The following is a 12,991-nucleotide window of genomic DNA, read 5'->3' on the forward strand; positions in this document are numbered from 1 at the left end:
CTTGTGCAATGGAAATAGGTATTGCTTGTTAATTCTCTTTAATCTCTTACATCAGTTTCTTGGTAATGTTGCTTATTCTAAATCTACAGAGTTGCATTTAAGGCAAAGTATATAGTTTCCCATGTTTTAAAATTCTAATTCAGTGGTAAACAATTATTATTATTTTAAAACTTGATTTCGTGAGGTCAAAATACTTTGACACTAAACTGATTATAATTATAAATGAATGTTTTTGAGAGGAGAATGCATTATTTCTTCAACATTTCTAAACTTCTCAGTATTAACAAACAGGACTTTATTCCTTAGACTGACATTTCTTAAAACTTAGCTGGTCATGTTATAGCCATCCATTTAGTTAATATCTATGGAAATCCATCCTTTATTTTTAACGTACTATGCGATAGAAAAATATAAAATACGTTGATATATATTATCATCATGTATATTTATAAACCCAAATCAATAGATAAATTTTCTTATTAAACTTGTCCTTTCCATCTTTCTGTATATCTTAGTACATCCATTTCATAGCTATATCTGAAACAGTTTTCTAGTTATGAGTAAACAAAAGAATTATCATGTTAGTGATGTCATGTAATCAAATAAACAATTCATCTAATTAAAATAAATATATGGAAAGTATAATACAAAATGTGTCTTACATTTTCACATTGGGAAAAATTAATTTGATAAATATCAACTTACAATATCTGTAAAAATGTCAGTGTAAAAATGTATTTAAACAAATGGCACCTTGTGAGGTGTCATATTGTGTTTGCTTAAGATAGCTTCAATTGCAATAAAATATTTAAATTAGTAATGTGTAAAATATTTGTATTAATTAATATGAATAGCTTACATGTAGAAAATTTAATATAGGAGAAAGCAAAATAGTGTTATTTAATTATATTGAAATATATATATAAAACATTATTATTACATTTTAGTATAATCTGGAATGCATAGAGTTCTTAAGTTCGGAATAGACTTAAAAACATATTAAGTTCAAACTACCTATTATTTCAGGACTCCTGACTCAGAAGATAGACATTAGTGCTCCTTGAACATTTGCAAATCCACAAAATGTATTATTTCACAGAGCATTTATTTTATTATTTCACCAGATACCTGCTGAGTTTCTCCTTCAGGTAGATACTAATCTACCCACTGGGGAAATAAGAACGAATCTTGTATAATTCCTGTGCAAAAGACTGACCCATGTGAATAAATACTATACTTTATAGCAAACTGTGCATGAGGGGGTTGGGGCATGAAATACAAGTGGAAATATCACTCACAGAGAGAGAAAATGATTCGGTGGTAATATGTGAGCCACTAATGAAGAGAAGTATTTGCTAGTCCAAGAGTGGCAGGAAAGAAACATCAAGAGCAAATACATAGGGATATGTAAAGGTCTACCATTCTAAGAAAATGCAAACATTTGCCATGCTGGCATATAGAATATCAGGTACAGTGGTATACAATGATACTAAAAATGCAGTCAAAGATAAAGTCTTCGAGAGCTTATGCTTTTGTTCTGTTTCTACCTGTGAGACCATTTTTAAAAATTACTCCTTATTTCTTTCATTGCTATATTATTCTTATGTATCTATCAAGATACCATTATGCCTAGAGTAGTATATTCCCTTCTATGTGTTAAAATTTTAGCCTGGGCAACATAGCAAGACCCCATCTCTACAAAAAATTTAAAAATGTATTAACCAGGTGTGGTAGTGTGCGTTTGTAATCTCAACTTCTAGGAGGGCTGAGATGGGAAGATCCTTGAGCCCAGAAGTTTGAGGTTGTAGTGAGCTATGATAATACCACTGCCTCCAGGCTAGGTGACAGATATCCATATTCTGATAATTAATACATAACAATCACAGAAAATCAAAATATTTTCAACCTTTTGATTCTAGTTTTCTTTGAAAATTAATGGATTTAGTCTTCTCTAGTAGAATTTTTTTTCATGAAAATGTGCTGTCACTGAATGCAAATACATATTTTAATCAGAGTCCTATTTTTCCATCACTTTTTCAAATTTAGGTAAAATCTCTGCAAGTCAAATTGGTAAGCCTTGTGATGTATACATTTATCCTAGTTCTTATAAGGTACCTCTCTTCCTCACTCCTTCCTTTCATGGGAACATCATTCTGATAGCATGTGCTGTGATCTAGGAAAATGAGGCCTTCCAATTTGATTTTACCTACATAATCTACACTTCTCTTTTCAAGTCCATATATTTCTTACATTGAGACACTTCAAAAATGAGAAAAACTACAGATGTTACTTTCTTAGATTTTCAGTTTGTATAAATATAATCTAGCAAAATTGTTTAGGTTTTATGTCTTATCAAAACTAACTCATGGCCAGGCATGACGGCTCACACCTGTAATCCCAGCACTTTGAGAGGCCAAGGCGGGTGGATCACCTGAGGTCAGGAGTTTGAGACAAGCCTGGCCAACATGGCGAAACCCCGTCTCTACTAAAAATACAAAAATTAGCTGAGTGTGGTGGCAGACACATATAATCTCAGCTACTCGGGAGGCTGAGGCAGGAGAATCACTTGAACCCGGGAGGCGGAGGTTGCAATGAGCCAAGATAGCACCACTGCACTCCAGCCTGGGCGACAGAGTGAGACTCTGTCTCCAAACAAACAAACAAACAAACAAACAAACAGCTAACTTATTGGCAAACTTGTGGGGAAGCATAAGAGATATCAAAGGAAAACACCCATTATTATAAAATGCCTATATTACAAACAAAAAATTAATCTCTGTTACTTACTGCATTCTGTATTCTCACAAATTCATATGTTGAAGTCTTAACCCCTAGTAGCCTAGTAGTCTTAAGCCCTAGAGCCCTCGGCGGTGGGGAGGCTCGGGCATGGTGGGCTGCACGTCCGGAGCCCTGCCCACGGGGAGGCAGCTGAGGCCCAGCGAGAATTCGAGCGCAGTGCCGGCACTGCTGGGGAAGCTGGCGCACCCTCCACAGCTGCTGGCCCGGGTGCTAAGCCCCTCACTGCCTGGGGCCGGCGGCGCCAGCTGGCCGTTCTGAGTGAGGGGCCGCGGAGCCCACGCCCACCCGGAACTCCGCTGCGCGCAGCCCCGGTTCCCGCCCGCGCCTCTGCCTCCACACCTTCCCGCAAGCAGAGGGAGCTGGCTCCGGCCTCGGCCAGCCCAGGGAGGCGCCCCCATAGTGCAGTGGCGGGCTGAAGGACTCCTCAAGCATGGCCAGAGCGGGCGCCGACGCTGAGGAGGCGCAGAGAGCGAGCGAGGGCTGCCAGAACGGTGTCACCTGTCAGTCACAAATAACTACAAAGCATATGGAGTCTTTGCACGGCAGCTGAGGAAATCTGCCACTTTTATAGAAAGCAATAAGCAAGGCTGCCCTTTTTGTGAAGACAAATGTGCACGAACACAAAAGGTCCAAAAAGGAGCGTCCTTCTAACACATCAATGTAAGTAGGTGTGTGCACATGCATGCGTGCATGTTTGTGTGTGTATTAATCTACTTGGAGTTCGGTTGAAGAGTTACTCTGTGTACTTCCCAACATTTAGTATTTTTGTTCGCATTTTTAACCATTCTGGTATGTGTGTAGGCATTTATGACATTTTAATAAACTATGTAGAAATTAATCAGCTAGAATGAAAACATTAGAGCATTGATTAAATCAAGCATAACATTCTTAAACAAGTTGCATACACGAGTCCAACACCAAATTTGCTTTTACAATTTCTAATGTGCTTGTTAGAAAGTGGTGTAAGAAACAAAGTAAAAGCATTTGTGAAATATGAGGTAGAATTATTTTCTCCAGCCAGTTGAATGAGCTCTCAGGGTTCAATACCTAAGTTTTTCCAAATTCTAAACATTTTTAACTTCCTCAATCAAAATTCATAGAGTTCTAAAACTTCAAGTTTTCATTTTGTTTTGTTTCTCTTATTTTGTTTCATTTTGTCTCAGTCTCTTAATTGCTCCCATAGAGGCAACACTTGGAGTTTTGGTATGGAGACAGAATGCTAGGCCGGAGTGTTGGGGTGGCTTGGGGAGAGGAAAGGATTGCAATGATTTGTAATTCATGTATTTGTAAATCAAGTCTTTCCTGTATTCATGAACGGAAACTTTTTTTATATATAAATAGTAGTAGTTTCTACTGCTTACAAAGGGATGAAGCTCAGAGTATATTTTCAGTTGCTGAGTCTTTTTTCCTGTTAATGTGATCTTGCAAAAGCTAGGAAGCTGAATGAAAAAGATAAAACATTCAACAACAATGTATATGCCTACTACTCTATCTATACTCCTGCTCCAAAAAGTCCTTTGTCTTTTTTTAATTAAAATACCATTTATTCTCTATAAATTCAATGTACAGTGTTTGTTTAAGAAGGCAAGCTTTATGTCATACAATAGTGTTTGTAACACCTGTGCAGTGCTACTCAGCTAACCAGAAGGGGTTTGGTTTATAACGAAATACCTTAACATCTGGTCCAGGAACCCTGAAGAAATGAGATATTGTTATGTAGACTAATTATGCCAAGATGTTTGAAGAAATACTCAAAACCTAAACTACTACAAAAGTATCTATGATAACAGCTGCATCAGTAAATTATTTTGTGGCATAGCCAATAAAATGAGAATTCAATAACAAATTTGTAAAAAGCTTGCACAAAAGCTAAATACTATTCTCACTAGAAAACAAGTTATAAACCATGTAGTTTCCCCACAGCCATTTATTAACATCGATATGTATATACACACAAACAGAGATCAGTCAGGAGAAGATGTTTAGTTCCTTTCTGGAATTTAAAAGAGTTGACTCAACAAGAATAACAATTGGAACGCTTTAAGTGGTATTTTCAGGTAAGCCAATTAATTGCGTTCATAAATTTATCAAGAAAAAATAATGTCTAACTGACTGATTCATAACATGAAAATAATAAAATACATCAACTTTCATTCTGATTTTGACCACATTGCATTCTTGCTATTCATATAAGCCAAGTAGAACAATGTATAAATATCAAGATAGCACACCTACATCCATTATGCTTACTCAGAAAGATTTTCTCTAGGGTGAGCCAGGCATTCTAAGTGAAGCTGCTTTCAAAGATGGTAAGACAAATCATTTCCATAAGTGCAGAGAAAATTGTAGCGTCTATATGATACCCAGCCACATGTTGAATATATTAGACACTGCTTGTGAGTAATTTTTTCCAAAGGTAAATAAAACAATTTGAAAGGCAGAAAATCATTTTCAAGACATTCATGCACTTAATAAATGAAGAAATAATATTTGTAAAATAAACACATTCATTTCAATGCAATAGAAAATAAGTAGCAAGCTGTGTGTCTATGTGATTAGGCATGAAAATAAGTGTACATTTTCATGAAGAAGGCACATAGCAACCAAAGACAAAACTAGGAAAAAGTTTAGATTCCTTAAGGTTACGTTATAGAACTCTGTTTTCCAATGGATACAAAATCTAATCTAGTTTCAGTTGAAACTTTGTAATCTCAAAAAAATAAATGTTCATAAAACCTGAAAATATTTTCCTAAAAAGAGGAATGCCTGTATCACCTAACATATTAGAAGATCAGTTTTGAGGGAAAAGGTGATTAGAACATTCTTTTTAAATGCAGCTTGATTAGTAGGCCGAAGTGGTAAGTAATATGTAGAGAAAAAGAAAGGGAGTAAGAACACTTAAAGTGGATCAGTGATATCTTAGAGTTATAAATCAAAGTCACACAGATCTTAAAGTAAACTTTATAAAATGGTGAGAGAGAAATTATAACCTTAACTAAAAATACAGTTTAATGACAATAGAAGAAACAGATGCTGAGATCTTTTTGGCTTTTTCTTTTTCTTTTTTTTTTGAGACAGAGTCTCGCTCTGTTGCCCAGGCTGGAGCGCAGTGGTAAAATCTCGGCTCACTGCAACCTCCGCCTCCCAGGTTCAAGCAGTTCCCTGCCTCAGCCCGCTGAGTAGCTGGGATTACAGGTGCCCGCCACCACGCCTGGCTAATTTTTGCATTTTTAGTAGAGACGCAGTTTCACCATCTTGGCCAGGCTGGTGTCGAACTCCTGACCTTGTGATCCACCTGCCTCAGCCTCCCAAAGTGCTGGGATTACAGGCTTGAGCCACTGTGCCAGGCCTCTTTTTGATTTTTAATCAAATTGAAATGACAGGCTACATGAGACACAGATGAGTTTCAGTTTCGTATTTGGGACTATTGACCAAACAGCAGGTAGAAAATGTAGAAAGGATGAAAATTCTATACCTCCACTATGACATCAGATAGTATCAGTCTATCAGGGTGACGAAGTAAGCCTAGGTGTCCCAAGGTGACAGCCATTGCACCACTTTGAATTATATCTGTTACTTACACCCATTTGCTTGTTCATTCATCCAGCCAGTCCTTTTTCCATCCTTTTATTTATCCATTCATCAAGACAGGCAGTCCTACATATTTGCACATTGTTTTACTACTAATAAATATTATCTACACTTTTTATTTAATTCTTTTGGCAAACCCATCAAAAGAATAAAACAATATTATAACAATTCCTTATGTAAACCAAAAGTACCTATGACGATCTCAATCAACAGAAAGTTTATTTTGCCAAGGCTAAGGATGCACCCCTGACACAGCCCCAGAAGGTGCTGACCACATGTGCCCAAGGTGGTCAGGGTGCAGCTGGTTATATACATTTTAGGGAGACATGAGACACAAATCAATAAGATGCACATTGGATCCTTCTGGGAAGGCGGGACAAGTTGGAACAGGGGACTTCCAGGTCACAGGTAGAGCTAAAGATTTTCTGTTTGGCAGTTGGTTGAATGAATTATCTAAATATCTGGAATCAATAGAAAGGAAATGTCTGGGTTACAATAAAGGGTTGTGGAGATCAAGGCTTTATTATGCAGATGAATCTTCCAGGTAGCAGGCTTCAGAGAAAATATATTGTAAATATTTTATATCAGACTTACAGAGTCTGTCCTATCACTCCTAAGGTCTTTGTGTTGATGTTTGTGAGGCATGTTTGACTCCCCACTTGAGCATGGCTGAGGGGAGGGTCCGTTAGTCAGTTGGGGGACTTAGAATTTTATTTTGGTTTACACTTACAAGTGAGAACAGTGACTTTGAAATGGTCAATGATTTACCATATTTCACATAGGAAATAACCTGCATATCTAAGATCTAAGACTTTAAAACTTCAATGTTAAGAGCTCTTTATAATCTAACAGACAAATATAAAGAAGTGAAACCTTGCCTCAAAGAGTTAAATAATCCAATGACTAAATTATTGGGCTTACAAAGTAGCAGATAAAAATGAAACAACTTGCTGAAAAGCTGAAACTGAAACTGCTTCAAAGTGTAGGAAACCAGTAACTAAGAAAAACTTTTGAGGTTGCAGGATACCAGATAAGAAAATAAACAACTGCATTTTGGGAGGCCGAGGTGGACGGATCACGAAGTCAGGAGATCAAGACCATCCTGGCTAACATGGTGAAACTCCGTCTCTACTAAAAATACAAAAACGAAATTAGCCGGGAGTGGTGGCCGGCGCCTGTAGTCCCAGCTACTCGAGAGGCTGAGACAGGAAAATGGCGTGAACCCGGCAGGCGGAGCTTGCAGTGAGCCGAGATGGCGCCACTGCACTCCAGCCTGGGCAACAGAGTGAGACTCCGTCTCAAAAAAAAAAAAAAAAAAAAGGAAAATAAACAACTGACTGAAACTCCCTCTTCCTTGTGTGTGAGATCAAGAAAAAACTGGCTGAAATCTACTGAAACTAAGATGGGCAATTGGAGTTTGTGAAGAATGAGCTTGCTGATGTCACAGCCTGAATTTCCACCATATGTTTTATACTTACTACTCTCAAAATTGTACGTGTGACTGATCAGGTAGCATGAAGAGATAATTGTGCATGCCCAAGGACTTTCCAGACCTCCCCTTTCCTTCCACCACTTAACCTGCTAATCTCAGATTCTACTACCTGAAACTTTTGTAATTAAAACACCACTTTGAAGCCAGCACAGGAAGACAGATTTGAGCTTGACCTTTGTCTCTTTGTGAATTGACTTTCAATATAAAGCTTTCCCTTTCTCAGAAACATGGTGTCATAGTACTGGCTTCAAGCGCATCAGGCAGTGAATCCATTTGCTTTAATAATAAAAGCAGTGAGCTTGTGGTCAAGAATTGCATCAGTAAGTCAAGACACTTATAAAAATGTGTGGGAGAAAAAAGCAGTCCTCCTAAAAAGAAACAAAAATAAAATACATAAAACCCCCAAACAACAAAAATAGCAGTTTACTATTGTATTCTAGAAAAATTGAAAAGAAAAAAACTGTTTGCTTTTGCTATACTGCCTTTTCAAGTGGTAAAATGTTAATAACCACGGCAGTATTTGTTTCTGTTCTCTTCTGTTACTGTTAAAGTTTGATGAATTTGCTGCTCATTTCACTCTTTATTTATATAATGACTATGAGTGAAACAGAATGAAAAAAGCAAATTTGTTAATTTAGTTTTCAGTTTTTGTGGCTGAGATAAAGATTTTCAGGGCCCAGTGACTAAGTACGTATAGTAAAAATTTGGGATTATCACCAGATTTAAATCTATGTGCAAATTTGAGAATATTAGTACTGTCAATAATTTCAGTTATCAAAAATGGAAAGAGAGTAGAGATATGGAGAAAATTTAACCTTTACAAGTAATATACGCTATGTGTTTTATTTTAGGATTGCTTACACATCTGTACTCCTGTCAATGTAGCATAGGGAATGTACTACAAATTTAAAATCATTATTCAGTAGCTTTATTGGGAGTCACAAATTGGACTTATTTTTTAAAAAAATATCTGAATTCTACATTCAATACTAAAAATTATAAACTAGAACAATTCATTTATAAATGTATTACAAAGTGAATTGTCTACTCACACTACTTTAATAATATCGTGACTGGCTAGGCCCAGTGGCTCACGCCTGTAATCTCAACACTTTAGAAGGCCAAGAAAAGTGGATTGCTTGAGTCCAGGAGTTGCAAACCAGGCTGGGTAACGTGGTGAAACTGTGTCTGCTAAAACCACCATAAATTAGCCAGCCGTGTTGGCATGGACTTGTAGTTCCAGCTACCAGGAGGCTTGAGCCCTGGAGGTTGAGGCTGCAGTGAGCCCTGATTGTTGCAACTGCACTCCAGCCTGGGCAACAGAGTGAGAACTTGTCTCAAAATAAATAAATAAATAAATAAAATAAAATCATCATCATCAAAAGAGAAAATATAACATGATTTAAATGGCTAAACATGTCACTATCATGCAGACCCTGAGGTGATGCAATGAGCAGGGCAGTTTTCCTATATGGTATTATTTCAAAAATCTATATTATTGGTTTAGTCATGATAAAAAGACCTGCCAAATACAAATCAAGGGATGTTCTATTAAATACTTGACCAGTACTTGTTTAAACTTTCAAGATCATGAAAAACAAGTAGAAAGTGAGAAACTGCCACAGATTGGAGGAATTTAAAGATACTTGATGGTCAAATGCAAGTTGGTTTCCTACATTGGGTATTTGAAGAAAAGGCAGTGAAAATCTGCGAAATCAGAAAAAAATCTGTAGTTTGTTTAATAGTGTTTTTCTAATGTTAATTTCTTAGTTTTTTTCCAAATGTACTACAGTTATGTAAGATGCTTGCATTAATATAGAGAAAAAGGTATTGGAAAACTATCTGTACTATTTATCTTTGTAAAATTTTATAAATCTATAATTATTTCAAAATTAAAAGTTAAATAATTTTAATAAATACCCTTTATCTTCAGTGAAAAAATAGTTTGAAAATATCTACTAAGTAATATACAAATGATAGGCTCTATCATCATTATAAAAGATATTCAACTTAAAGATAATTGCACATTCCTAAAGGAAAATTAAATAACATATCTGTATATTTAACAATTTTCACATGATATCTAAGAAACTTCTTTCAGGTACTAAGTCTCCTGTATTTTAGGTTTCTCTCTCTCTCTCTCCATCTTTCTCTTTCTCTCTTCTTTCCCCCTCTCTTAACTAAAACTGTCGGTAATAAGATGTACTGTAGACATGATATAGTTAGGAATTCAAGCTTCTCATTTGTAATAGTTTCCTTGTTAATAATATAGTAACTAAGTGTTGTCTACAGTGTGGGCTATATACCCTTACCATGATTTTTAAAAATTATAATCACAGAAGCATTTTTCCACTTTGCAATTATACATACTTGGCTTTGCAACAAATACTGAATTTTTTAATAAGTTGTTTACTGTTAAAAATATATCTTTCCCAATGTATCTTTTATCTAATGACTCACCTCAATCATATTTTTTTCATGTACTTTGTTATTGATACACAAATTTTTAAATACTACGCTCTGACTGTCTGGAAAGAGTACTTCTATCCAACACTGTGAAGAATCTCTCATCATGTGTGACATTTTAAAAAAACTTGATTCTTCTAAACATTAGAGATATTTTTATGTATCTTCAGAAAGTTTATTTGCTGAAAAATAAATTATTTCCCATGGCATACTAGTTTCTAAGTATGATTTGAACCATTTGTTTTAAAATAAGTCAGAATATAAGTTATCTTTCTTTTAACTGTAAGTAAGTAATCCCAAAAGTGCTTTCCAACATATGAATGTATTTAGTATAATACTTAGTAAACTGTCCTGTGGTCATTAAGTATAAAACATAGAAAGAACATTCTAACCATTACGTTATATATATTTTTTAAGTTTTGTATTGAGTTTCACATGGCTTTAAATTATTGCAGAAAAAAGTGTTTCAGTTTCCTTCCTATTTTGAATGTTTAAAAATTTTTATTAACTACACACTTCCTTTAACATGATTACTCATTATCTGAACACACAGTAAGTGTTAGGCAAAGTTTATTGCTGGTGACTATTGATTTAATTCTGTGTTTTACATAATTTCATGGTCTTTTGCAACTTTTAACAAAATATTAGGTAAATTTATTACTATTCTACTTTTACTGAGGCTAAGATATCTACTTGGAATAGAAATTTTGGCTCTGTCATTCTCGTGATCACTTTTGTCATATTCTTGTTGTATTCAGATAGTGATTCATTTTTAGAAATTCTTTAAAAATATTTTGTTTAATTGTGAAAGGTGAGTTTAATTGAAATAAAATAATATCATCCAAAAATCCCCCTTGCCATATGCAGAAATCTAGTAAGAGCAGTCCTATTAACTTCACTGAATATCACATTTTCTCCTTAAACCCAGGTCATTTCCAATAAAACACATAACCCATGGTGGTCTGGCAAGTACTGATTGAGAACACCTATCTTATTACTTATATCAAATATTATTAAAATTGCATATCACTCAGTATATTTTCTAAAAAAAAAAAGTCTGGATAGATATCACTACTGGAGCCTCACAAACCAAGGGATCTTTTTAAAAACTGTGTTTCCTTCTTTTAGGAATGCGGGGAGGTCAGATATTGCAATTTGGAGGATATTCATCACAAAAAACTCCTAGAAAAACATTTGAGATGTGACATTTATGTTGTTGAAGGTCTCATGGATACCCTCTTGTAGAAAGTATAATGATACCACAAACTTGGAGCAAACACTTTAAGATATGCTCTGCAGTTTAGCTTCCTCGTCCTAGAGAGAGAAATGTAATTCCCTAAAAAGCATTTGAAACACAATAATTTCAATTAAAATACATTAAACTTCCTTTTTAAACAAATAGCTCATCCCACCTTTCTTCTGGTTCTCACTTTTTTTTTTTTTTTTTTTTTTTGAGACAGAGCTTTGCTCTGTCACCCAGGCTGGAGTGCAGTGGCGCGATCTTAGCACACTCCAGCCTTCGCCTCCTGAGTTCAAGTGATTCTCCTGCCTCAGCCTCTGAGTAGCTGGGACTAGAGGCGTCTTCCACCATGCCCAGCTAATTTTTCTATTTTTAGTAGAGATGGGGTTTCACCATATTGGCCAGGCTGGTCTCAAACTCCTGACCTTGTGATCCACCCTCCTCGGCCTCCCGAAGTGCTGGGATTACAGGCGTGAACCACCTCAAATGGCCTGGTTCTCACATTTTAAAAACATTATATGACTCATATATTAGAAATAGAATATTTAGTAAGCCTTTAGTCTAGTGATATAAATGCAGATGAAGTTTAGAAAAAAAAAAAAACTTTGTTAATAGCACTAAACTAACCAAATTAATAGTTTGGTTTTTTTATGCTATGCAAAACTTAACTGAAGACTTCAATGTTAACATAGTCTAAGTTATTATGTAACCAGTGTATTCTATGTGTACAAAAGTTCTCTTAGAAATTCATAAGGTCAGAACATTCTTAGCGTGATATAAACAAATATAGGCATAAAATTGTGCTTTTATAAAGGAATCTTTTTTTTTGGTCTTATCCATCTACCCTTTATTTTTTAAAAAAGAATTCTAGCAATGTGAGACCCAAACATTCAAAAGTAACAATGTGCACTTGAAGCTGTAGAATGAGGAATTAATATTTTATCCATAAAAGAAAATGTTAAATTTTAATCTGACATATTATTTCTATGTCTACCTATTTCACTTTTTTAATAGGTTAACATTAACAATCTTTTTGTCAAAAATAGCTAAAGATAAAATCCTGGACTAAGATTAAATTTTAAAATAGTATTAGTTTGCAATATTCAACATGAATGGATAGTACTGTGCATAAAACAGATCATGAGTGAGATTAGATCTTGTTCTGTAGCTTTCGGCAAGAAAGCCTGAAAAACTGGGAAATACTGGAAGAGTACAGATAAAGTAATCTTCTGTAAATACTTTCTGTCCATCAAAGTATAAGCTCCTGGCCACACTCTATGCTAATAATAAAAATACTAAAGCTCTTTTATTTTGCCCCTAAATTCTCCCAATCAATTTTTCTTTGTTTGTCCTTTAAAATAACACTTGGCACTTAAAATTACATTATCAGAAGATTCTGCAAA

Source organism: Gorilla gorilla, chromosome 14, assembly GCF_029281585.2.
Source record: "Gorilla gorilla gorilla isolate KB3781 chromosome 14, NHGRI_mGorGor1-v2.1_pri, whole genome shotgun sequence".
Lineage (NCBI taxonomy): Eukaryota > Metazoa > Chordata > Mammalia > Primates > Hominidae > Gorilla > Gorilla gorilla.